The sequence below is a fragment of the Garra rufa genome, chromosome 8 (genome assembly GCF_049309525.1).
Source record: "Garra rufa chromosome 8, GarRuf1.0, whole genome shotgun sequence".
In the NCBI taxonomy this organism is placed as follows: Eukaryota; Metazoa; Chordata; class Actinopteri; order Cypriniformes; family Cyprinidae; genus Garra; species Garra rufa.
This window is the reverse complement of record NC_133368.1, coordinates 14411177-14436490: the sequence shown is the minus strand read 5'-3', so window position 1 is coordinate 14436490 and position 25314 is coordinate 14411177. Positions and strand designations below refer to the sequence as shown.

At 37.4% G+C, this 25314-nt stretch overlaps 1 protein-coding gene across 2 annotated transcripts in view; it reads right to left on the bottom strand.

The window, feature by feature from the left end:
- Positions 1-25314, bottom strand: part of LOC141340434 (dedicator of cytokinesis protein 9) — a 143725-nt gene that overhangs the window by 117919 nt on the left and 492 nt on the right. The gene's annotated exons all lie outside the window — the stretch shown is intronic.

Here is a 25314-nt window from a genome sequence, read left to right as displayed (position 1 = left end):
CATTTAACCATTTGGAAACAATGTCGAGTATAAAACTTTTTTCGCAGTACATCCATTATTTCCATGTTCAACTTTGAAGACGTATTATAGCCCTGCATTTTAGCCCGTCAAATGCGGCCTAAAACTATATTTTAGACATTCAGTGGTGATTTAAAAAAAAAATATTCAGCGCTGTCAGCAGCATTAAGCGCACGTTCAGCACAGCTTGGAAGGGTTCCGTGTTTAAAGCATAGCTACCACAAAACACTGGCAAAAGTAAATACCATGACTGTCTAATAGTAAGGAGATATTTCAATTATTTATTTATAAACTACTGTTTTCTGAGTCAGTGATGCTGCAGTTAACAGTCCTCCTCATCTCCTCGTTGGACGCGCGCCTTTAGAGAGAAATGCATATAGCTACATAATAAAAACAGTTTTTGTTTTCTATTTGTTTTTTTCGTTGAGTAGTAATTTAAGTCTTTCTACATATTTATTTATCATGTCTGACAAAAAATAACGGTTAAATATTTTCCACTGAAAAAAATGTAACTGATCGAGCTTGAGCCTTCATGTCCTAAAAATGTGTTTTGCACTCTTGTGTAAACGATTGGATATGCACCTAATAGCGCATATTTATATCTATTATTATTTATATATTTTATTTTACATCAATGGATTTTATTTTAGCCAATTCGTGATTTGAGAAGGCAAATTGAAACACAGAGTAGGTCAACTCACTGTCTGCCGCTTGGTCTTTAAGAAACAAAAAGCTTACGTTTAACGAACAAAAATGCTCCAAACTTTTTTTTTCTAAATTACCTTAATTACCTTAAGAAACGAAATTATAAATACTTTGCCGTTACATACAGAATGAATTACAGACGTAAATACTGTCCAAATATCCCTCTTTGTGCAGGGTTTGGCTACAGAATGTTGTTCCTTGCGCCACCTGGTGGATATTGTATGAAGTGCAACCACGTTGTAAAAAAATCTAAAAAAGCCGCTGCGGCAGGACGCGTGGCCTCGCGTGCCGAATTGCAGGCTGCCGCGTGAAAATAGACGCATTTTTAATGGCCAGATCTGTAGATGTCCCGCGTCCGGAATGACAGCCGAAAACGACGGAACATCTAACATTTCTCTGGAAACCGCTGCCCCCCGAGGCACGAGAAGTGGCGGGGATGGAGAGGTTTCGTGAGGGTATCGGGGAGAGGCGAGTTTTAAATGTTGAACGCGCCCCATCCCACGGGGGGCTACCCCCACTAGATTGGGCGCCAGACCATCAGGACTTTCTCTTTTTGTTGATAATAGTCCTGAGATCTGGCTTAGGAGGTTGTTGAGCGCGGCGAGCCTGTCCCCAATCTTTACGAGGGGGAGCACGCTGAGCCACGCTCTGCTTTTTGACCTCCCTGGATGTTGAAGGACCGGGACGGGGCTGGGTGGCAGACGGCCCCTCCCCTTGAGTGCGGCGAGGAAGAAACTGAACAAACGCTTCCTCGTGTTTCTTTACCTCTTTATATCTTTCGACAACGGTGTTAACCGAGTCTCCAAATAGTCCAGAGGGAGAAACGGGGGCATCTAACAGGAACACGCGATCCTTTTCTTTTATTCCTGTCAGATTCAACCATAGATGTCTCTCCGTGCTGACTAAAGCGCTCATAGATCGGCCGATGGCACGAGCCGTTTGCTTGGTCGCACGGAGAGACAAATCTGTGGCTCGACGAAGCTCAGTGAAAGCTTCATCGTCGATTGTACTGCCCGCACTCAAATCCTTCAACAGATCAGCCTGGTATGCCTGTAACACAGCCATTGTGTGCAGCGCAGCACCAGCCTGACCTGCAGCCTGATAAGCTTTTCCCACCGAAGCCGAAGTTGTTCTACACGGTTTAGTGGGGAGGGTAGGTTTCTTTAAAGACGATGCTGATTCGGGTGAGAGATAGCTCGCGAGCGTCTCTTCGACCCGAGGCATCTCCATATATCCTCGTGACTTCGCACCCACGATAGCCGAGAATGTCGACGTCGATGGCACAAAGACACGAGAGGTATATGGTTTACTCCATGACTTGGACAGCTCGTCATGGAGGTCCTCGAAAAAGGGGAGAGGTTTTTGTTTCTTCTCCCCTCTGCCACCGGACAGAAACCTATCCTCAAGCTTGCTACGTTTGGGGGTCTCTTGTTCATCTGGCCAGTCAAGCTGCAACCTGTCCACAGCGCGAGTGATCACCTCCAGCAATTCCTCAACAGATTTTCTATCGCGAGAAGAACGCTCAGAGGCTGGCGGCTCGCGATCTGATGAACCAAGAGATATGTCATCCCCTCCGTGAACCGAAGAAGCACCGAAGCGCGCTTCGAGATCACGAGAAGGAATGTCAGGATTTGGTGACGCAGCAAGCGAAAAGGACGAACCCGTCTCTTGCTCGTCAAGCAAATCCATGCGAGAGCCCCACGATTGCAATGCAGGTGCGGAGTGGAAATAATTAAGACGAGTGCGAAGCATCTTGACAGTTAACAGGTCGCAATGCTCACACCCGCCCTTCTCTATCGCCATGACCGCGTGCTGTTCCCCCAAACAAACAAAGCAATAATCGTGTGTATCCATCTCGGTCATGGGACGCGAGCATGGAGGAACACAACGCTTACCTGCTTGTTGACTCATGATGCTCTTTTCCTTCTTTTTAAACTCTTAAAATAAGAAGAGAGAAAAGTGAGAAAAAGAGTGACGTTTCTGCGTTCTGCTTAGTAAAACTAACTCCTAACAAAATCAAGGATGAGTAAGAGAGAGAGTTTTCCGACGCACACAACACACAGAGTGATCTCTGAAGACAAAAGACCTGACGATGCACCTGTGGCTCATCTATTTATAGCCTCGTGCGCGTGCGCTCCGGTGACGTCACCAATCGAGGCTATAATGCCGTTTAGTCAATTATATTGACGTTTTACATACAATATTCACAGCTGGTCACTTCTAAAGACGTTCCCAATGCGCTTAGCAGCGCAGCATCGACTGTAGCTTTCAAAAGGGAACTAAAGATTTGTCAATTTAATAGAAAAGATTAGATCAAATAAATAGAGACAAAACAAGACCTGAACTGAAGATGATTCAAGGACATTCAGGTGAAGATTAGGGAACTTGAGAAAAGAAAAGATTAAATAAGACTTGCCAACATTTGAGAAGATGTGTCGACATTTTAAACAAGATAAAACGAGAAGAGACCGGACCAAGGCAGCCCAGATGAGAAAATACAAGATTTGGAGACAAGGACACCAGAAGAGAAGATATCTGAGAACATCTGAATAAATTTATGAACACTGAACATGATTTGAAACCACTGAAGGTTTAAGGAAAAAACTATTATCACAATTTGTGATCTTGAGAAAAGAAGACTTTTTTGAGAAGATTTGTGAAAATTGGAGAGAACAGATGAAATGAGAAGACCAGACCAACCCAGATGAGAAAATACAAGGCTTGGAGATATCTGAAGAACATCTGAAGACATTTTTAACACTGATTTGTAACCATTCAAGATGATTCAAGGCAAAAAAAAATATTTGCGAAAGGAAGAAATAAGACAAGATGACAAGAGAAGACAACAAAGAGATTTGAAAAGATGTGTGAACACTTAAATATTTCAAGGGAAACTAAAATGATTGAAAAACAATCTGAAGATTTGTGAACTTATGAAAAGAGATGAGATGAAGAGAGAGAGAGAGAGAGAGAGACAACAAGACCTGAACTGCAGAGATCAAAAGATATATTGGATTGAACGCTGGAGATAATTGAAGGACATTCAGGAGAACATTTGGGAACTTGAGAAAAGATTAAATAACAATTGCCAACATTTGAGAAGAAACCGGATCAGGGCAGCCCAGATGAATAAAATACAAGATTTGGAGACAAAGACACCAGAAGAGAAGATATCTGAGAACATCTGAATAGATTTATGAACACTGGACATGATTTGAAACCATTTAAGGAACAAAATAATTTGTGAAAGGAAGGAATAAGACAACATGAGATGAGATAAACAGACAAAAAATTTGAGAAGATTTGTGAACATAATGTGGAGATAATTCAAGAAAAACAGAATCATTTCAAAGATTTGTGAATTGAACAGAACTGATGAGATCAAATAAGAAGAGACCACACAAGACCTGAACTGAGGAGACTATTATATATTGGACTAAACATTGGAGATGATTTAAGGACACTTAGATGAAAGATTTGTGATCTTGAGGAAACAAGAGCTTCAATAAGACTTGCCAAATTTTGAGAAGATTTGTGAATACTGGAGATAAGACAACAGGAAAAGAGACCAAACAAAAAGAGACCAGACCAACTTAGATGAGAAAAAAAAAACAACAACAAGATTTGGAGACAAAGACACAAGAAAAGAGATCTGAGAACATCTGAATAGATTTGTTACCATTGGAGATGATTCGAAACCATTCAAGATGATTCAAGGAAAAGTAATTTGTAAAAGGAAGAAATAAGACAAGATGAGATGAGAACATCTGAAGAGATTTGAGAAAAGACCAAATCAAATAAGAAGAGACCACACAAAACCTGAACTGAAGAGACCAGAAGATATATTAGACAGAACATTGGAGATGATTCAAGGACACTCAGTTGAAAGATTTGTCATCCTGAAAAAAAAGAAGAGCTTTAATAAGACTTGCCAAATTTTGAGAAGAATTGTGAATACTGGAGATGAGACAAAACGAGAAGCGACCAGACCAGATGAGAAAAAAAGACCAGAAGATATCTGAGAACTTCTGAAGAGATTTATGAACATTGATTTAAACAATTCAAGATGATTTAAACAAAAATAATTTGTGAAAGGAAGAAAAGAGACTAGATGAGAACAGACAAAGAGGTTTGAAAACATTTATGGACACTGAAGATTATTAAAGATATTTGAAAAACAAACGAGCTCAATAAAAGGACAACATCTGAGAAGATTTGTAAACACGGGACATGACACAACGGAAGAAGAGGCCAGACCAGATGAGAAAAGACACTTGACAACATTTGAAAGTAAGATGATTCAAGAATATTTAAGGTGATTCAAGAATATTGAGAAGAAGATCTGTGTACTTGAGAAGACAAGACAAACAGAAGGAGTTCAGTGACGCTGGAGATGTTTGAGATGATTAAGGATGATTTAAGCACACTCAGAAGAAGATTTGTGAACATGAAAAGAAGAAACTGAAGAAGAGCATGAGATCACAGTGGGTGTGTGGAGCTGTACAGTACGTCATTTAATCTGTAAAGCAATATAAATCACAGCGAGTGTGTGCAGCAGAAAAGCAGAGGAGTAAAATGATGCTAATCACAACACTCCTGTGAGCTCGAGACCAAAGGTTATCACATCGGTGACCTTCCATCTGTTCACACATGCAGCTTGTAACTGGCCGTCACAAACAGTGTGCCCCATGGACACACACACCCTTCCTGAGTAGGAAACACATTTAGTTTGACATGAGTCACATGACTCCATTTATAGAGCTGTGTTTTATTCTGTTTCCTGTGTCATTCAGTAGAGATAACGCTGCCCTACACATCAAACAACCTTATCTCATGACCACCACAAATACTCACACGGGAGCAAGAAGATCTTCATCAAGCCAAATCTCACGTTTTTGACACACATGTGCTGTCGTGGCATTAAAACTGACTTAGTCATGCTGTTCGGTAATCACACAACTATTTTCTCTACTGGTTTCAAAAGAACTTATACTGATAGAGAAGACCAAAAAATGTTGAAACACAATGTTGTAACAATTTTGGCGAAACGCCAAAACGTCAAAGTGATTCTTTACAACCTAACTAACCTTGCAAAGCTATAAAAAAATCTAATTATCTAACATTTTAAGAGATTTAGGAGGCTCTAGGGGTCATTTCTGAAATAATAACTTTTTTTTTGTTATATTTGTTTTCCCACATTATTCACTAGAGGTGGGAATCTTTCGGTACCTTACAATTCGATTAATATAAATTCTTGGGGTCACAATTTGATTAAAGGAGAAGTTCACTTCCAGAACAAAAGTTTACAGATAATGTACTCACCCCCTTGTCATCCAAGATGTTTATGTCTTTCTTTCTTCAGTCGTAAAGAAATTATGTTTTTTGAGGAAAATATTTCAGTTTTTTTCTGCATATAGTGGATTTCTATGGTGCCCCGAGTCTGAACTTCCGAAATGCAGTTTAAATTTAGCTTTATACAATCCCTGCCGAGGAAAAAGGTCTTATCTAGTGAATTGATCGGTTATTTTTTTTTTTTATTACAGTTCTTATACTTTTTAACCTCAAACACTCAACTTGTCTTGCCCTGCCTGAACTCTGTTTTTTCCTGTTCAAGACAGTTAGGGTATGTCGAAAAACTCTCATTTCTCATTTCGAAAAACTCTCAAAATGATCCTACATCATGGCAGAGGTGCTGACCCAGTGTTTGCAAAGTGAACATGCAAAGATCAAACACTCTTTACAAAAAAGGTAAAACAGCGATGTAAGAAGATTTTGAAGTTGAGGGAGAAAATGAGATGAGAACTATCTTGAACCAGGAAACAGTTCAGGCAGAGCAAGACAAGATGACCGTTTGAGGTTAAAAAGTATAAATTGTAATTTAAAACAAAAAAAAAAAAAAACATTGTTTTGCTACATTATACCCTTCTTCTTGGGATCGTTGGATGCCACATTTAAACTGCATTTTGGAAGTTAAAACACGGGGCACCATAGAAGTCCACTATAGAGGAGAAAAAATCCTGAAATATTTCCTCAAACATAATTTCTTTACAACTGAAGAAAAAAAAAATGAATATCTTGGATGACAATGGGGTGAGTACATCATCTGTAAATTTTTGTTCTGGAAGTGAACTTCTCCTGTAAAAATCGATTCACGATTTTTCTACTAATTTTTTGTGCACACTAGACATCAAACACACCAGTATTTTAATACAAAACACACATGTCTTTAGTTTGAGTAGTCCTGAATCAAGAAATATGTGTTTTCAATTATTTATTAACTTCCTAAGAAGGAAGTTCCTTTACAGTTCCGAATTCAATGCCGATTCCGAATACCATGTTCAGAAAGAAAATGACATGTACTACAGAAGCCCTAAAGGAAATACATTTGAAATGGGAGGAAAAAATGCATTTCAATGCTTTCTCTCACAGTTATATTGTTGGCATATAACCCTTTCCTGTGTAAGTGTGTGAGGGTTGGCACTTGCAGAGTAAGCTACAATATATGCTGCTTATTTTATGCTTTAAAACTATGCTTATGAAGTCTTGCTCTGTGAGATTATAGCATGAACCCACAAAACCAAACCAAAACAAAACTATCTGACAGATCTAAACACTGTGAGCGTGGTCTTTATCTGGTGGGCGGTGGAGGCTCAGCATTTCAGACTCCTGACATAATGGGTTTTATTTTATTTTCCAGAAAGCTGTGGTCAGAGCTCCACCTAAATATAAATCAACAAGAATGGGGGAAAAAAGAAACGATAGATGTTGTGTAAAGTGGTGACTGTTTTGTACATTCCATTAATAATTCATTTAAATCAAATCGCACAGAGAAACCAAAAAAATATCGGCTAAAGATCCACACCCAGATACATACATACACACACACACACACACACACACACGCACGCACGCACGCACGCACGCACGCACGCACGCACGCACGCACGCACGCACGCACGCACGCGTAATGCTGACAGTCAGCCTATAAACACACACACGTGGAGGAATGTGAGGCATGCAGCGTAACTGGCAGAGAAAGCGTCATTTAAGCTGATCAACTATAATGATAAAGTTGCTGCCAGAGATTCATTTTTTTAATGATGGCCATACCATGGCTACAGACATCATGTTTCTTGATAAGGGCAGATCTGCTATCAAGTTTCCAAGCAATCTGACTTACAATTCTTTTTAAAAAAATGACACAAAACAGTAGCTGTTACTTTTTTATGGGCAAGCACCATTTACATTTTCTGTAGAAAATGAAACTGTGTGTTCTGGCACAATTTATAGCACAATTTATAGTGTCTTACTCATTAAGGAGAAAGAAAGCACAAACTTTAGGAACTTAGAACTGAAAATGAACTTTGGACTGTTTTGATATACTGTAGAAAAAAAAAATGTAAATTACATAGTTACATTAAATTGAACTCCATACTGTTTTGTTAGCAACATCTTGCCAAACCACAACCACAAACAGGAAACAAAAAATAAGTTATGAGGATATATGAACACAGGACACGTTTTTCAAGACTTGCTTTTCAAAGCTGAACTAATTTGAATTTTACATGGCATTTTAAAAATGCTGCGCTCAAAATATGAGATGCTGAAAAATGTCTCAGGTTACATATGTAACCATGGTTCCCTGAGAAAGGGAACGAAACACTGCGTCCGTTAGGGGTCGCTATGGGGAATGCAGTGAGTGTGACTCGTGTCTGAAGCATACATACAAAAACAACAATAGTATTGGCCGGTGACAGCCTATGACGTCACTTCTGACGTGACTCGGTGCATCACTACCAGTGTGACCATAGTATAAAAGGGTGCCGGTAGAACACACTATTTCCTTCTTAGTCTTCTTAGTCTCCTTTCTTGAAAGAAGAGAGAGACAAGAGCGCGTTTTTTTGATGGAAAAACGCTCACAGTGCACGCAGGCTACCCCCTCGAGGACATTGCATGTGTGCTCTTCGCCCAAACAAAAGACGCAAAGATTGTGCATGTCATAAGGTGTCAAATAACAAGGACACAGATCCACACACCTTCTAAAACTCTTACTAGTGCTCGCCATAGTAAAGAGGAAGAAATAACTCTTACCGGCAGTATGCACGCTTAGACAAAGCAGCCGCTAAAGACGAAGAAGAGAATGTTGTGTTTTACCGTTGTCTTTTTATACTGTGGTCGCACCGGTAATTTCGCGCCAGCGGTCACGAGTCGCACCGGAAGTGACGTCGTAGGCTGTCATCGGCCAATACTATTGTCGTTTTTGTATGTATGCTTCAGACATGACTTACGCTGACGCCGTTCCCCATAGCGACCCCTAGAGGATGCAGGTCGATGTATGTACATGCTGCATGTGTATAAAGAACAGCAATCAAAAAACAGCAAAGATAAAGAGCATGGATGTGTGTAAACATCCCAAAGTACATATCCTCAAACAGACTGACAAAGTAGACAATATACTGATCAGCCACAACATTAAAACCACTGACAGGTGAAGAGAATAACTTTAATTATATCGATATAATGGTACTATATACTAGACAGAAAGTGAATAGTGATGGCTAGACAACTGCGACAGAGCATCTCCAAAACTTCCTGTCTTGCTGGGAAACCTTGGGTCCTGCCATTCATGAATTCAACTATTACAGAAGGTACAAACACTCACTGATTCTCTAGAAGGAAAAACGGTGCATTAAGAGCCAGAGGGTGAAAACTTTTGAACAAAATGAAGATGTGTAAACTTTTCTTATTTTAAATATCATATTTTTAATTTAGTGGTGCCCTTCAGATGCTACAGAAGATAGTTACAAGTTTTCATCCCAGGCTCTTAATGCATTGTGTTTTCTTCTGGAGCATCAGTGAGCGTTTGAACCTTCTGTAATAGTTGCATATGAGTCCCTCAGTTGTCCTCAGTGTGAAAAGATGGATCTCAAAATCAAACAGACATTGTTGAAAAGGGTTCAAATTCACAAAAATGCTTAAAAACCAAAGAATTTGTGGGACCTGAAAAATCTTTCAGCATGTATTTCAACTGTTCAGGACAAACAAGGGACTCATGAACAACTATCACTAAACAAAAACCAGCTGTGGATCATTCACAACACAGTATTAAGAATAATGGGGGACGTAAACTTTTAAACAGGGTCATTTTTATAAATTCAGCTATTATTTTCTCTTGTGGACTGTTTGTTATGTGAAATATCATATTCAAGTCAATACTAAATAAAAAGTAATATGCATTTTGTATGATCCCTCTTATTTTAGTAAAATAACTAAGATTTTGCAGATTCTGCAAGGTGCAATTTAAATTTAGATCTCAACTGTAGATGTTACTTTGACATGTACCACCTACATAAAGACTATGCAGACCATGTAAAAGTAGCTATTGACGTTGCTTTGAAAGGTCAGCAGCAAACAATACAGTCATATTGAAACTGCTTGAACTTTGAGTGTAAAAGCACTTGATCATTCCATAGTGTGGGGTAATGCTGTAGCTGACGTTGCCCTCTGTAGAGTTCAATGCACTGGGCAGCACTGACGTCAGTCACGTGAGAGGGCTTTGAAACAGGCCTAAACTCGAAAGCTGCTTCTCTGAGAGCCCAGAGTGCCAGTGTTACCCTCTAGAGAGCATAAATTCACAAAAAGCAAACACTTTGTCACAGAGTAAACATTGACTGTCGTGTTAACCCACCCAGAGAGGAATGGTAAAAATAGAAAAATCAAAAACTAAGTTAGCACGTAGAAGAGTCTGAAAAAGAGAAAGTGGACGAGAGTCGATGAGAGAGTTTAATGTTTTTTTGTTTTGTTTTTTTTGTGATAAAACTCTACATTCAGCCATTATTTCAATTGGATTGAGGGAAGACTCTTCCACAGAGGATGGAGACTTTTATGACTTTTCACAGTTGCTGCAGTCAAAAAAACAAGTAAATATGACCTTTGGTCACAGCTGGAGTCCATAAGCCCCTGTATTGTCAGATATACACACACTCTTTCAGCATCAAATCAAACACACAAAGAGAAGGAGTGAACGAGTGTAAGGTACACTTACTTTCATTTTAAATGGGATGCTGTGACTCTATAAAATAAATAAATGAATTTCTGGGTTACTACTAGAGCTGTCACGATTCCTCGATTCAATTCGAGCACTCGATTTAAAAATATCCTCGACTACAATTTGCCAGTGTCGAGTTACCGTCAAAATACCAGAAGTGGTGCATTCCACCAACGAGAATTCATGAAACGCAATGTTAGATTGTTTTACAAGGCTGCAATATATAATAAACCCATTTAAAAATCATAACGCTATTGTGAATTCACAAATGCTACGATTCAACTAAATAAATATATGCAATGCAAGTTCAGTAACTGTGCTTTCATTATTGAGGTTACATATGTGCGTCTCATAGCAGTTCTATTCACTGTAAATGCTGCTCCACACAAACTCTTATTATTTACATGTGTGGACAGGGGCGGCTGGCCCATGGTGGGCGATAGTGCATCGCCCTCCTTGAGCCACACGAAAAAAGAGAGGAGAAAAAGACTCTTATTTTGCTAGTCCTAGTCTGCATATTACGGTACAATCAACAGCCTGAATGTCACTTTCCAACCTAAAACCCCGCCCCCTTGGGGCGATCTCAGTCAGATTGAAAATCGCCCCAGCTGGTCTCATAGAGTTATATTGTGAGATTTTTTTTTTTCAAATTTTGAACCCTACAATGCATTTCAATGGGCACCGGGAGGGCTCGCCCCAACGTGATTTCGTAATACGCACTGATGCGTGCTCGAAGATGTACAGCACGCACGCGTGTAGCGAGACGTCTGAATGCATTGGCCATGCTTTCAATGGAGAGGGAACTTGTCAGGAACATGTCTGATTTTAATGAGAGGGTAATTGATCACTTTGCCTGCTTAAAAGAGAAGCGAGCAAAATTTCAATACAAGTGATGTGTGTTATTAAATGGTGAATTGTTTATGTTATCACGGTCGTAGCCAGCTATGAGGTCACCGAGGTCCGGACCTCGGTCATTTTTTATATTCAAAAATAAAATGTCAAGCTCTTCGAATGATTATTTAGCCGTTTAAACCACCTCATATCACATGAGTGTTTGCTGCGAGAAGCTAGTGCAGTGAAAGGGGCTTGAGAACGCGTTGAGTGAGAGCGCGGGTGCAGCGGCCTCCGTTTGTTGCCAGATCCACCTATTATACGTGTTTTTTGACTCGTTTGTCCAATTTAGTGTGACACTTTGGGACGTTTATAAAGTGGAAAGTTGAACGTTAGTTTTATGTCAGTGTCATTATTCTAACGTTATTTTTATAACTTGTTATAAAATAAAAATTCCCTCAGCTAAAAAAAACGAACTTTCCATGTAAAACATTATACTGAATAAAAAATCTTTCACAATCATCTACATGTCTGTCTATTTTGAAGTTTAGGCTATATGTAGTGCATTTGTGGGTGTTATTATAGCACAATTCTTAACACCTCACTAATTTTCAAACCCTGGTTATGGCCTTGTATGTTATATGTTGTATTCTCCAAATGTTGAATTTTAAATAGTTGTATTGATTGCATATTGGCAGCCAAATTTATACTGAATATGTTCTGGAAAGATTTGATTAATTACAGTTTTAATATGAGAAATAAAAAGTCTTTAATTGTAAAGCAGTATGGCTTTTTTTTTTTTTTTACTCTTAGAGGGCAAACTAGTTGATGACAATGTGTCTCTTGATGGCCATGGTGGAAGTGTTTCAGTGTATTTGAGACCATTGCGATAAATTTAATATAGCTATTCAAAATACTGTACAGTTTGTACAATTCATGCCTGATGTTGCCATCTAGGAACAGGGAAACCAAATCAAACAATGCAATGTAATGCTGTAAAGTTGGCTATCTGAATTTTATCATAATTTTACCCATTAAAGCGGTTATCTTTGCCAAAATCGGAACAGTTGCCCCCCCAGAGATATTTGTCAGGAGCCGCCACTGTGTGTGGAGCGTCTCAAACTCCATCTCTGAATATTATAATGTTCATCTGGGAACACACCGTTCGCCATTTCTTTAGATTTGTAAGGTAAATTATTCATAAACCTATGCCAACACAGAAAAATACATCATATTCTTTCTTAATATGCTAACTGTTCATCACAATTTCAAAATAAAAGCTCAAACCCTCACTTTGAGTTTACACATTTTGATGTCCACATATTCAAGAAATTACAATTTTCTGTCATAAAGAAATGGCCAAATATTAAAGAGTAAGTGGACATTTGCATTTAATGTTGTTTGATCAATATTAAATAAGGATTAGATTGCACTGTAATGTGTAATAAAAAAAACACACCGATTTGGCACCCTCTGGATTCATTTGATATAATCCATAATGTACATTAGTTCTATTGTTTATAAGACATTATGTATTTCCACAGTTTTGTTCATTAAAATCATAAGATTACTTACTTTTTTATGCTTTACTTGAACACATTTTTATTGCCTCATTGCTGTTATACATCAAAGGCTATTGTTAGCTTAGGTCTATTTTTATTACCTCAAAAAAAAAAATTTATAATAATTATCCAAGTCGATTAATCAGCAGAATAATCGACTGATTACTCGATTACCAAAATAATCGTTAGTGACAGCTCTAGTTATAACCCACTAGTTTTTTCAAAATTCATTCATTCAAAACAAAAATCCTATCAACCAAAAACTTTTGAACTGCAGCGTAATACATATATATAGTAAGCATATGCTTATATAATTAAAATAAGCTCTTTAGTGAAGCTTTAATTTTACTGCTATTACTGGTACCATGTTTACATTTTCACTGTCTTTCTTAAATTAAAAAGAAAGTAAAAATATATAAATCTTTAATATCGATATGTTACATTAATTTAGATCATCCCTGCACATTTTTGCCCCCTCCTAGAACAGTCCTAGAATGACTACTGATGTGTAAGTGTGAGTGTGAGTGTGAGTGTGTGTGTGTGTGTGTGTGTGTGTGTGTGTGTGTGTGTGTGTGTGTGTGTGTGTGTGTGTGTGTGTGTGTGTGTGTGTGTGTGTGTGTGTGTGTGTGTGTGTGTGTGTGTGTGTGAGGAAATGACTCTAGCACAGGTCTTTGTTTCATCCTGTCAGTGAAGGTGCTGGAGGCATCTGAGGAGCTCAATCAGTTGACTGTCTGACTCAGGTCTCGTATGGGCTGGGCCAGAGCTCCGCTGTAAGATGTGGAAGTTGTCTTACAAAATGATCTCATTTTTAAATGTATCTAGTATTACTGCGACATGTTTATTTCCCTCCTAATCTAATCATACTACAATGGATCACAAAAAAGTCTCACCCAGTATTACGTCCAGCTGAATCTTTAGTTGATTTTTTATTTTGTATTTTTATTTTTTTTATTATTATTAGATTACGGAAGATTACGGAAATGACATTTGTTGAAAATGTCATTTCTGTCCGTTTGTAATCTGTAAATCAGATACTTTTACTTGAAAATATTGGTTTTGCAGACATTCAATATTAAAATAAATAAATATTATCATGTTTTGAAGATGAACAGATGTTTTAATGGATTTGGATTGTCATGAGGGTGAGTAAACGATTACTGTTTGTTGAATTATTTTTTTTTTTTTTACATTTTCAGAGCCTTTACAAAAGAAAATTAAGATTACTGATATAGCAAAGAATCCTTCAGTAAACAGCAGCTCTTTCAACAAAACTGAGGTGGAGTTTGTTTGCATCCTTTTCGGCAGAACTGCTAATCGAAAGTACATTTTCAAACAGGCTTCTGGTCAGGATGCCTTAAACAAACCATCAACCTAAACAGGACCCTCTGCAAACTAAACTGGGATGGGAGAAAGCTTTTAGAGATATCTTTACACAAAAACTACAAATAAACTAAAAACTGCTGGCTCTGACTCGCCTCACTCCAAGTGTGAGAAGCCTTAATCCTAACTGCTGTCATGACAAAATGCATCCATGTTATTAATTTCTTTATTCCTCTTACAAAAAAAAATAAATCAATCAATTTTATTACAGTGTGCTATTAACATACATAAATTCAGTAACTAATATTTACTTAACACAATTATATTTAACTTGGCTCTTACTGACAATTATACAAATAGTCTAAGTATATTTGGCCTATACATTTACTTCATCTTTTGATTGTGATGTGCTTAAATAAAGTACAATTATCAATTAATAGTAATATAAAAGTACTTAGTAACAAGGTTAATTTGGCTTGTTGGGTTGTTTACACTTTTGTTAGAGTAGCCTATTAAAACTTAAACCTTTTTTGTTAAAATATTGTGTTTGTTTTGAACTGGTGTGCAAGTTTGAGTTGTTATATTTTGGCATCCAACACAACATTTGCACGAGAAGTTTGATTTATAATGGAAAACAGATATGTTTTTAATTGTGAGTAATGTACATAGAAGTTAACTTCGAATCTACCAAACAGCTACAGGTTTATTCAAGTAAAAATTTATCCATTGTATAAACTTGTAGTTTGCTTAGAGTGCAAAAATAATATATAATTAGTATCCACAATTAGTATATTTTTCCCCTAAGAGCGAGTGCATCTATTTGTAAATTTTATGGGTCTGGTTTCCGGTCTCATCCACATCCAGATATTTTTAGCCATACAAAACAGGTTGTTTTGCTGCTAGATATTGCAAATTGGTGTGTCTTACCATATTGTTTTAATGTTTTAATTATGAACACACTGCTTTGTAGTGCAAACAGTTTTACCGTTCACTGCACGTTGTTGTTCTTCTCATTATTTCCCTACCGCAGCTAATGAAGTGGAGGCCTCACACATTCACAGAAAACTGCTTACTTCCAAAATGAAAAATAAGGTGGATATACAGAGTTTGACCAATTCATACGTCATTAATAGTGGCTTCACATTAGAAATGAAACGTACCACAGACCACCCCATTATCCAAACGTACCAAACTCTGATGTCAAACAAACCCAGGTGTGCTCAAAAGTGCTAGTGTGAAACCCCTTTAAGTACACTTAAAAGTATACTTTTATAAAGTAAAATATGGAACATGTCTTACAATAGTATACTGACAAGTGTACAACTACTAGGCTGGCTATGTATATAAAGTACACCTGGCAAATACTTGGAAAACAAATTCAATTGATGCTTGAAGTGTACTTCTTTTTTGTAAGGATCATGTATCTGTTGCAATAGCAGACTGGTAAAAACCTGCACGTTTCCTGCTCTTTAAGTTGTGTAAAGCCAACTAATGAGATTAGAGATTGTGATACACAGACGTTCAGTGAATGAACTGAGGACGTGCTGTCTGAAGCTGTAACTAGTGCTAAGGATACTGACTGTGTGGGAAATATATCACAGGGTGTGTGTGAGTGTGTGAGAGAGAGAATGGAGAGGAAGTGTGGGGAATAATAATCCTGGCTTAAGACTGTATCTGTAAGACAAGTCTAAACTAAACCCTCCTCAGACTGAGCAACTCATGAGCGAAGTCAAATATTTCTGGGTGAAATCCACATCCATTATATAAGTGTGTGCCAAACCACCAGACAGTGTGACATTGTGTGTGTGCTCGCTAGACGAGTGAAGAGTTTTAATGCCGAATATATTCACAGAAATCATGGACAGGGGTCAAGTGAATGTCTGAAGGATGACATACATCATGAACATCCAGAACGTCATGAACTTTCATTTCAGGAAGACATAACATCCTTATTCCTACATAATGCAGCTCACCTGACACACACACACACACACACACACACACACACACACACACACACACACACACACACAAACACGTACGTTTTGAAGAGTGTTGGTAACCAAAAAGTTGAAGGTATCCATTGACTTCCAATGTATGGAACAAAATACTATGAAAGTCAATGGTTATACTGTTTGTTTACCAATATTCTTCAAAATATCTCAAGAAAAAACCCATACAGGTCTGGAACAACTTGAGGGTATATACAGTATGTCACAAAACATTTTAGTAACCATTTTAGTATATCTTCTCAAGGGACAATACTATAGAAATGAAACTTGGATATATTTTAGAGTAGTCAATGTGCATTATTGTCAAAATAGCTGGCAACAAAAGTGAGTACACCTTAAGTGAACTTGTTCAAAGTGTCAATATATTGTGTTAGCACCATTGTTCTCTGGCACTGCCTTAATCATCCTGGGCATGGAAAAGACCAGAGCTGCACAGGTTGTTGCTGGGATCCTCTTCCACTCCTCACAGAGCTGCTGGATGTCAGACACATGGTGCTTCTCCACCTCACGCTTGATGCCCCACAGGCACTTAATATGGTTCAGGTCTGGAGACGTACTTGGCTACCCCATCACCTTCACCTTCAGCTTCCTCAGCAAGGCAGTTGTCATCTTGGTGGTGTGTTTGGAATCGTTATCATGTTGGAAAACTGCCGTTTGGCCTAGTTTCTGGAGGGAAGGCATCTTGTTCTGCTTCAGAAAGTACAGCACATAATGGAATCCATGTTTCCCTCAATGAACTGCAGCTCCCCAGTACCAACAGCACTCATGCAGCCCCAGACCATGATGCTACCACCACCATGCTTGACTGTAGGCAAGACACAATTTTCCCCACCAATTTCTCCTCACCAGGGCATCACCACACATGCTGGACACCATCTGAGCCAAACAGGTTTATCCTATAGTCTCATCAGACCACAGGACATGGTTCCAGTAATTCATGCTCTTGGTTGTCTTCAGCAAACTGTTTGCGGGCTTTCTTGTGAGCCAGCTTCAGATGATGCTTCCATCCGGGACGACGCCTATGCAAACCGACGTGTTGCAGTGTCCGGCGTATGGTCTGAGCACTGACAAGCTGACCTTCTACTTCTGCAACCTTTAAAGCAATGCTGGCAGCACTCATGCATCTGTTTTTTGAAGCCAGGTTCTGCACCTGATGCACAGAACGAGTGCTTAACTTCATTGATCAACCCTTGCAAGGCCTGTTCCGAATGGAACCAATCTTGGAAATCCCCTGTATGACCCTGACCACTGTAGTGTAACTCGGTTTCAGGGTGTTACTGAACCTCTAATAGTCTTGGCCATCTTTGTGGAGAGCAACAATTCTAATGCTCAAATCCTCAGAGAGTTCTTTGCCATGAGATGCCATGTTGTACATCCAGTGGTCAGTATGAGAGAATTGTACTAAAAGCACCCAATTTTAACTGCTCTAATACAAGATACACAACTTTGCATGGTCCTGTCAAGCAGACAAAAACATAAAAATGATGAATAGGACATGTGGCTTTGCATGGTTAAACAACAACCATGCTGTTATCACTTAGGGTGTACTCACATTTGTTTCCAGCTATTTTGACAATAATGGCTGTATGTTGAGTAATTTTCAGAGGACAGTAAATCTATACTGCTATACAAGCTGCACGTTGACTACTCTAAAATATATCCAAGTTTCATTTCTATAGTATTGTCCCTTGAGAAGATATACTAAAATGCTTCCTGAAATGTGAGGGGTGTACTCACTTTTGTGAGATACTGTAAATGTGACCCTTGAACACAAAACCAGTCTTTAGTAACATACTTAATATATTTGTAGCAATGCCAAAAATAGATTGCATGGGTCAAAATGATCAATTTTTCTTTTATGCCTAAAATCTTTAGGATATTAAGTACAGATCATGTTCCATAACCTAATTTTTTATTAGTAATATGCATTGCTAAGAACTTAATTTGGACAACTATAAAGGCAATTTCCTCAATATTTAGATTTTTTCTTAGATTGCAGATTTTCAAATAGTTGTATCTCGGCCAAATATTGTTCTAACAACCATACATCAATGAAAAGCTTATTTATTCAGCTTTCAGATGATGTATAAACCTCAATTTCGAAAACCTGGCCTTATGACTGGTTTTGTGGTCCAGGGTCACAAATAAGACATTTTTTAGTGAATTATCCCTTCAACGCATCTAAATAACCAGTAAAGAAGCACTACATTTACAATCTTTACACTTTCTATGACATCTGATAACTTTTTTTTCTTTACTGCTGACGCTCCAGGACAGATAATACATTCCAAAAGCAATACTGGATCATATTCCAAACCACCATATTTTCCCTTATTCAAATCATTGATACACTACTCATTTGAATGTTCAGATAGAGTGTGTGTTTAAGTGTGTTATTGTCCTGGAGAAAAGCCCAGCACTAAGATGACTGTCTGCAGCTCATCCAGACTGTCCTGCTGAACTACACTGCTATGGAAAACTTGCAGAGCAATAACAGATCCATTACAGATGAGCGAGAGACAGAGAAACCGAAAGGGCTTGGTTCTCTCTGTTGTGTTGTACCTCCTTAAAAATAATTGTTGTCATAGCACTAATCTAATGATGCCTAATGACAAAATACAGGCCTAGCCTACTCAACCATACAATCATCTTGACAGATGTCATTTAATTCAACCTGTATATGTCCAAAAAACACACCAAACTGGACAAACATGTATAGTCATTTTCATAGGGAAAGCCTGTGGTTTGATAGCAGTGTACAAAACTGCTACACCAAGCCACATACAAAAATACTACACCTACCTGTAATCAATAACACACACACACTTGCAAACACGGGATGTGTAAAGAGTCTAAGATAATAAATCAGGTTAGATTTTAGTTCCCGGTAAAAACTCTATGGGTTTTATTTTATGTAAACAAATAATGCAATTAATTAATAAAACAATTTGTTTAACCAAGTAGGAGCTTTGAGGGAAAAAGCCAAATAAATGAAAGGAATAATGGGGTCAAGTGTAATCAAGTGTATGCGTATGCATACAGTATGAATCTTTAAAAAATGTTTAAATGTATAATTGCATTGAACTGAACAGTGAAAAAAAAGCAACCAACATTGGTCAAAATCTAATTCAAGTATCTAATGAAGATGGTTAAGTAAATGTCTAGAGTTGGAATCTAGACAAAAAATCCAAGACAAAACTCAAAAGAGAAGGTTTTCATTTGTATTACACTTACTCACTAAATATGGCCCTATGAAATTAATTTTGTTAATTTAATTTTTCCATTTAAATTTTTCTGGATTTATTTTTTCCCCCACTTTAAATACTACGTTTTAATGGTTAAATTAAGAAATATTAATCAAAAACCATGTCTCATTAATTAAAATCATGACATGTACACAATTTAACAGCAATTGATTAAAAGTTAACCAAAAAATAGAATTTTTAAGGTCCAATGAAATGTTTTTTCCCCTTAAATTTATTTATATTTTAGCCAAATTCTGTTTTCTATAAATTTTTAATGTAATACATTTTAATGGTTTCATTAAATTTTAACAATCAAAAGCATCTCTAATTAATTGATTTTTTTTTAAACAATTAATTTTTATTTTATTATTTCTTTATTTAATTTTCAAAAATTCTGTGTTGCGTATTTACTTTTTTTTTTTTTTTTTGGTAAATAAGTTTTGGTAAATAATTTTTTCTGGTAAACATTCCTTAAAAATATGTTTTATCATTATATAATATATCTGTCACAATTTCTTCAAGTTAAACCGAACTTTTATTTTGACGGGTTGCTGTGAAGACCTTAAAATTTCTGTTTGTATATGATATGACAATAGTTTTTCTCACAAGAATTTGTAAAATGCTCATGAAGTGACTCTCAGAGAAGCTTTAGAGCTCAAGTTTATGTGTTCAAGTACTCATACAGCAAGCGTGCGCTTTAGTATGTGTATAGTAAATGAAACCACGTGTCAGTACCTTTCATTCACACAGAGACACACAGAACATGCAGGATTCATATTTAGTATTTGGTATATATTTACAGACACGCATTAAGTGTACTGACTCAGTTTTGATTTATTAATTATTATACAGTAAATTCCATTTTTGTGACTGGATTTCATGATTTTGTCCATGTTTCTGCATCACAGAAATTATAGAGCCCTTTACAAAATAGCCATATTTTCATTTGTGTTATTTCATAGTTTTATGACACTTTAATATTTGTAAAAAAAGAAAAAAAAAAAAAGAAAAAAGTGGAATATAGTAATAGTAAAGAATGAGATGTCTCCAAACTTTTAATTTGTATTATTTATACATTTTTGTTTTAAAATATGTAAGCAAATATAAGCAATAAAAATGTTTTCATATATTGCTCAATGTATTTTTATTAAATAATAACAAAACTATTCTGTACATAAATAATCAGCTCTACTTTGACTGTTTAATATAGTTTAATAGGCAGATTTAGTGTCTGAGTGTCATTTTCAGCTTCTAATATTGGACAAAATGTACAACCCTGACTACCAAAATTATCATAAATTACCAGATGATCAGGCCATTACATGTTTACTCCAATCCTAACCTCATAAATCTTACAAAATAGTACTGTGGTAAGCCTACATGTCTAAAAACCATGGTGGTACCATGGTACATTTTGGTACTTTTATAGGTGAATCCCCCTAAAGATCAAACAGACTTTGTCTATGTGTGTGTTTCCCTGCAGGGTGTGTAACAGAGGCTGGACATCATCAAGAGCAGCTCTCCTGAGCGCCTATGGGCAGCTGTAATGTGATCTGTATGAGTGTGTTTATGAGGAAGGAAGTGCCGTGGAGGAGGTCACTCTGAACAATGCTCTAACGCTGGCAGAGAGAAATCAGTGGGAACCAGGATGACCAGTCCCTCATCTCCATCTCCTGCCCGATTCACTCCCACAATTACCAACAGAGCCACGCAGACAATAGAGCCGTAACACATCGCTCTTCAGATGTCAGAAACACATGCTGTTTGGACAAACAGCCACAGTTCATCAATGTCAGACAATTGGACAAAAGTTGGGTTTATATGAACACTGTAGTGCAGCCTCCAGCTAACAGAGAATGCTCTCAGAACTTTCGCTAACATTCTAGTAACGTTTAAAGAACATAATATTTTCCTAACTTAATGGGATTGTTAGATATTTTACCCAGCTAACTTTATCAGTGAACACAAGCTGACTGACTTCCTCAAGTTTCTGCATGTTTTTGTGTCTTGGTGATGTCATAAGCCAGGTGTGTGTGTTGGAGGAATGTTGTGTGTTAATTTATTGTTGGTTCGACTCGAGGGTGAAGCCAAACTTGGATTATTTTAATGCCAGGTTATGATGACAGCATATAATTGATGCACCAACACAAAACTTATGATACAGAGTTCATTTCAGGCTAGCATTTTTATCAGATCTGCTTATTTATGAGGCTTATATTTCTGAGCGTATAAACTGGTGGTGAATGTCGGTGGTAAGAAAAACACCCTGAGACACTGCTAGCTTTTGTTTTTCAGAGCCACTAAGTCCGTATTAATGACTGAACAAAGTCCATGATTAGTCAAAACCCACACAAAATCTAGCCAAATGACTATCGCACATAGAAGATCTGTAATACATAGGCATTTGCATATTACAATATTTCCACTCTACTCTCGAGATATTTCCACTCTACTCTTGTGATATTTCCACTTTACTCTTGTGATATTTCCACTCTACTCTTGTGATATTTCCACTTTACTCTTGTGATATTTCCACTCTACTCTTGTGATATTTCCACTTTACTCTCGAGATATATTTTCACTTTACTCTCGAGATATTTCCACTCTACTCTTGTGATATTTCCACTTTACTCTCGAGATATTTCCACTTTACTCTCGAGATATTTCCACTTTACTCTCGAGATATATTTCCACTTTACTCTCGAGATATTTCCACTCTACTCTCGAGATATTTCCACTTTACTCTCGAGATATTTCCACTTTACTCTCGAGATATTTCCACTTTACTCTCGAGATATTTCCACTTTACTCTCGAGATATTTCCACTTTACTCTCGTGATATTTCCACTTTACTCTCGTGATATTTCCACTTTACTCTCGTGATATTTCCACTTTCATGATATTTCCACTTTACTCTCGAGATATTTCCACTTTATTCTCGACATATTTCAACTTTACTCTCGACATAATTGTCATAGTTTTTCTACTTAATTCTCGTAGTATTTCAACATTATTCTCTAAATATTTTGACTTTATTCTTGTAATCTGTTCATAACAGTGGAACGTTATGGTGAATAAATACATAACTAATGATTCAGCAAACAAATCTCCACCAATCGCTGCAAACAAATCACAGCAAGAGTTCTTCAGTGCCCACCCACTTACCTAAAAGCACTCAGAGACTGACACGGAACAGAAATTGAAATTGAATAAAATCGTTATCTTTCTGTTTTTTGTGCACAAAAAGTATTCTTGTAGCTTCATAACATTACGGTTGAACCACATGGACTATTTTATCAATGTCCTTACTACCGTTCTGGGCCTTGAATGTGGTAGTTGCATTGCTGTCTATGCAGGGTCAGAAAGTTCTCGGATTTCATCAAAAATATCTTAATTTGTCTTCTGAAGATGAACGAAGGTCTTACGGGTTTGGAACGAAAGAACTTTATCTTTGGGTGAGCTATCCCTTTAAATAAAAAAATACTATGGGAAAAATGAATGGCAAAATTGCTTCTGGACGTGCACTATTGTGCTTGAAGTATTGAACTTGAGAATTGAAATTGAGGATTTTCTTGCATTCTTGGTGCATAAACGATACTTTTTTTAAGAGATGTATTGTTATTTTTCTAAGCAATCATACTTGGTGTTTACCTGGAGGTTGATAAAAGATAAAATGGGCATAGAATGTCATTGTCAAAGGAACCTGAGCCATAAGTAAGGACTTGTTTTGGTTCTTTTGACATGAGCCTGTAAATCAAAAGCAACCTATTCAATAGCAACCCAGCAATCACCCACGATACTCTAAAATTGTGGTATTGAGTTTTGCACAAGCACACACCACTCACATTTTTCTTACGAAGATGTAAAAATCTGTTTTGTGTTTCATGTCTGACACACAAAACTAATTATATCTACTTAGAGACATCCGAGAGGAGGATTTCACAATCTTGTTTTTTGAAACTCATTCCGCTGTCCGTCCCACAGTCCAGAGTGGGTTCATAGATGAATTGGGATCACAGATCAACACCTGATTCTAGATGAAATGCAAATTGCACGTAACCATACATACAGTTTACACGCCTAAACACATAACTGTGGGTCTCCCTCGACCCCAACACACAATACATTTGTGTTCAGAGGCCTGTCAGAGCACAAACCATACAAACTGTGACACAATCTGTCCATTATTCTACAAACACAGAGTCGCATTTGATTATATTTACATGTATAATGCAGGAATGTAAGTGTGTGTGTGATCTCGCTGGAGTTACACACACATTCTTGGCCCACCATATGCTTCATTAAGTGTTCATTCTGACAGCTCTGATCCTCAGATTTAGACTTTACAGCCAGAGCATTCTGGGATTGAACTCTCACAGGCTGTGTTCAGACTAGCATACTGCTTACTGTGCAGTGTACACTGCCATATATTTTAAATGGTATGTGAATCAGAAAGTATTACTAAACAAAAAAAACATGTGTGCACAGTATGCATACAATTTAAACTGTAGGAAGTAAGCTAGTATGTTAGTATGCTATTCGGCACACATCCTTCAACAGCTTGTGTGTTTAAACAACAAAATGAGTTTCAATGACTCATTCAACACAAGTCTGGACTCAAACCACTTCCTGTTGGGGACGTCCGTAGGGTTGAGAGGGAACACCTGAAATGTGCAAGAATACTGAGTAATAATTAAGTTTAGCGGATGCTTTTATCAAAAGCAACTTACAGCACAGGGTCAGAATGAGGTTAAGAGTCTTACTCAAGGGCATACAGGTGACAGTTCATGGCTCAACCCTTGTGGAATTTAAACCAAACATCTAATTACCAACCCAGATCTTTTAACTACTAAATCACAATGATTGGAGCTAGAGGCAGAGATGTTAGTCAATTCAAACAGTCCTCCAGAAATACACTGCCTCTCTGGTACAGAAATAATAAATCACACCTAGGCGCAAGAGCGTGTGTGTTTCTGACTCTCTTTCCCTGTCAACAAGTTGGATGAAGTCCATTTCTGTATCCAACAATGTGCAAGGAAAGTTGGAACCATCATTCAAGACAACATCAAAGCACATATGCCACCCTGGACCACAAAACCTGTCTTAAACAGCACAGGTATATATAGCAATAACCAAAAATGCATTGTATGGGTCAAATTTATGGAATCATTGGGATATTAAGTAACATTTTGTACATTTCCTACCGTAAATATATCAAAACTTAACTTTTGATTAGTAATATGCATTGCTAAGAGCTTCATTTGGACAACTTTAAAGGTGATTTTCTCAATATTTAGATTTTTTTCCCACCCTCATATTCCAGATTTTGAAATAGTTGTATCTCTGCCAAATGTTGTCCTAACAAACCATGCATCAATGAAAAGCGTGTTTATTCAGCTTTCAGATGATGTATAAATCTCAATTTTAGAAATTGACTGTTTTTCTGGTCCAGGGTCACATTCGTTTTTTCTACAAAAATACTTGTGTAGCCTAGTTTATGAATTGTTTGTTAATTGAGAAAAACAATATAAAATGACCTTTCTCAAAGTCCAAACAATCAACCACTTGCACTG